Source organism: Choristoneura fumiferana, chromosome 20 (genome assembly GCF_025370935.1).
Source record: "Choristoneura fumiferana chromosome 20, NRCan_CFum_1, whole genome shotgun sequence".
NCBI lineage: Eukaryota > Metazoa > Arthropoda > Insecta > Lepidoptera > Tortricidae > Choristoneura > Choristoneura fumiferana.
Genome location: NC_133491.1, coordinates 7,953,239 through 7,956,695, shown reverse-complemented (window position 1 = coordinate 7,956,695; position 3,457 = coordinate 7,953,239). Strand labels below are relative to the sequence as shown.

Below are 3,457 nucleotides of genomic sequence, written 5' to 3'. Positions count from 1 at the left end.
TTTCAAGTTTTATTTGTGCGGGTAATATTACCCAGCTAGCCAGCCTATCGTCGATTTTCCCGCCATCGTAATATCTAATAACAATTAACTTAAAAAAGTTGAAAACACTTGATATTACCATTTCGAAGTTCAATTTCCAAAACGGCAGAACCGATTTCTATCAAACAGCTAAAGAAGTACCGCAAGGAAACTAGCTTTCACAAAAAAAACGCATTGAAATCGGTTCATCCGTTTGAGAGCTACGATGCTATAGAGGCATAGACAAACAGACATTGGTTTCAAACTTATAATAGGTACCTCTCTTTTTACGTTGGGGAAGTAATACATAATTTTTCAACTAATATACGTAAGTTGGTTAGGTTTTAATAATTATGATGACGAATAAATAAATGTATAGGTAATCCATTTATTTTAACATTTAAAACTTAACGGTAAAAGTTGCACACGTTTTTAAATGAAATAACGAAACTATTTAAAATTGTGTTTACTTCTATAGTAAAAAAATAAATGGACATGTAAGTATTTTTAAGGTGCGACCAAACCGCTGCTCAAAAAACGTTGATTCCGTATTTTAAGCAGCGCGGTGTGGAGAGCATGCGATAAAAACGGTGCGCATACGGTGCGTCACTGCGATTCCGTGCCGTCACCGTTTTTTAAGCAGCGGTTTGGTCGCACCTTTAGCCCATATTTGTGTTCGAAATACCGAGAAACGGGTGTTACAATTTGACCGTTGATTCGAACTTTAAATTAAACGGAGTATAGGTATATAAATATAGGCATTACTTTAAACGTGATGTCAAGGTCTGCAGTACGAAATTCGTAAATCGAAGTTTGTATCGTACCGTCCCTCTCGCTCTCGTATGAAATAATACACTCGAGATTCTTATTTTGCTTCATATAAAGAACAAGGAGTGGTAAAAAAATATATCTGGGCGTCGTTAAAATTGATAAGTGTAGCGCCATCTGACGGCTCAGCTAGGGACTGCACGAGCGACGGTTATGTTGCCCGCTCTCGCCGCGCTCGAACCGTTCGCGTGCCCGCGCGTTTTAGCCAATAGTATAATTTATTTTCTCCCCACTCTGATATCTTGTCTCTGGGCACGCGCCATGTTCTTCTTCCGAGAACTGCTAGACGCTAAGCTTACAATTTCGTGTGTGACGCTCTTTTTTTCTAAAACTCTGTTTCTGTCTGATATTATATAATATTCTTTGTACCTAAACTCTAAATGTGGTGTGTTTATGCTCGTGTGTGTATTGGATGATTATACGCTTTATTGCCCTGGAACCTGCCCTTTTCTTCTACTCCATTCCACGAGGACGCCCCGCTACACTGGCGCCCAACGTGGGGCACGACTCCAAAAAGCCGCCTTCTCAGTTTGCACGACGCTTTTTACATCATGCCTCGCACGCGCCGCAATAGATCGCTCGACGACGACGACGATACAGAAGCCCGCCATGATTGGAGCCCTGGTCACGTCACTGCTATGTTCGAGACGCTGCAGCGATCGCAGATGGAAGCTTTCGAGAAACTGATAAACAGAGTAAGCGATTCAGTACCACGAATGACGTCGTCTCCGTCTCCGACCTTCACGAGCGCCCTAGAAGGCCGATCCGGCGATTTTTCCCGCTGCAAACAAAGTTACAGTGGTGCGCCGAACGAATCCTTGGAGGGTTCATAGACGCCGTGGAAAGTTACAAAGAATGCGCTCACGTGTCCGACAGCAGCGCGCTGCGCGGCCTGTCCATGTTGCTAACGCATGAAGCGGCGACGTGGTGGCAAGGCGTCAAGCCGCAGATCGCGTCCTGGCCAGAAGCCATCGAAAATCTGCGAAGCGCTTTCGGCGACCGCCGCCCGCCCCAAAATATACAGAATTTTATTTTCTACGGAACAAGGTGAACAAGAAAAAACAGACATCTTCGTTGCTAAAGCCAGAGCGCTGCTCGCCCGCATACCTACTGGCGATCTCAGCGAGAAAGTGCAACTAGATATGGTTTACAGTCTCCTCCATCACGATATCCGTAAACGATTACGACGCGAGGAAGTTGTGAGTTTCTCCGAGCTGCTGCATCGTGCTCGTCAGATTGAAGACTCCGTGGATGCCCCGAAGAACGCCGCCGGAGCCCTGACATCGCGTGCGCCGCGCGCCTCCGGTAACGTGTCCGCCGCGCGCTCCACGCCCGCATCGCCGTTCGCGCCGCAGCGGTCATTGAACTCGCGAGCCGCGCCGTCCGCGCCCGCGCCCGCAGCGCCGGCGACTCCTAGCCTGCCCCGACACGAATTTACGTCTAGTGCTAAATCAAATAGACAGTATTGTGTGTATTGCAAGCGTACGGGACATGTACGCGATGACTGCCCTAAATTAGAAGTGAAAAGTGATGTGGTTGTATCATGCTACGGCTGCGGAGCCCCGGCGTGATTCGGTCGCAGTGCACCAAGTGCAATACTGTATCCTTTAACGCAATAAGCGAGTTGAGCCAAGTTATCAGCAGTTCTGTACTTGATTGTGAATCTGGTAAGAAAAACATAACCTCAAATTTGCATAACAAATTGTAAACAATGACGATATATTCACCCCCTCTGGCCCCCATGTCGACTCCGCGACTGAATTAAGTAGTTCGTCATTATTTCATTGCATTAATTACAATCGAGCTACTACTGGGTCTATGACTAGGTCACAACAGGTCAAGGTCATTGATAACGAGAATACTGATAATAGACGTAAGAAAAATGTGGATCGAAATCTGAGTATGGATCTGCCTCACAGTTTGAGTTCTATTAATGATGTTTCAGAGGTTTGTTTGACATCTCATGTTGAAAATAATTTCATCCCTTTGTGTCAGCCTTTACGGCCTATTTTTCATGTGCAAGTTTTAGGTGTAAATGGTAGTGCATTGGTTGACACTGCCGCTCGACAGAGTATCGCCGGCCACACGTTGTATGCCATTCTTAAGGCGAAGGCATACCCGATGACGTCATCCTTGCGTACTGTGAAGCTTGCTGATGGCCAGGTCTGCACCAGGAATGTGATGGAAGCTCGCAATATTGAGGTGAGGCTTAAGCACAGAACTATTAAAACTAACTTTATGATTTTTCCTGAGTCACAAGGAAACGAAACTCTACTTGGAATAGATTTCTTGCATTTAGCTGGAGTCGTCTTGGATCTTAAAACTAAAATGTGGCATTTTTCAGGTGAGCCTAAGAGAGCTTTTCGCTTGCACCTCGAGCAGACTTCACAAGTACAGCGCTCCATATGCTCTGCTGACTTTCTGAAGAAGGATGAAGGTGTGATGCTTAGTGAAGCCGACCGTGACAAGCTTGCTGAACTACTCCAAGCTAATGATGACATCTTCCGGCAAGGAGGAGAAATCACCCCCTATGCCGAGCACAGGATTGATACTGGTGAGCACCCTCCCATTGCTGTGCCTCCATACCGCCTTACTCCGGCAAAGAAAGAGA

General features: G+C 46.1%; 1 pseudogene; it reads left to right on the top strand.

Annotated features, from left to right (window-relative positions):
- The first annotated feature begins 1,220 nt into the window (after positions 1 to 1,220).
- LOC141439404 (uncharacterized) lies at positions 1,221 to 2,417 on the top strand (annotated as a pseudogene).
- Positions 2,418 to 3,457: the final 1,040 nt, after the last annotated feature.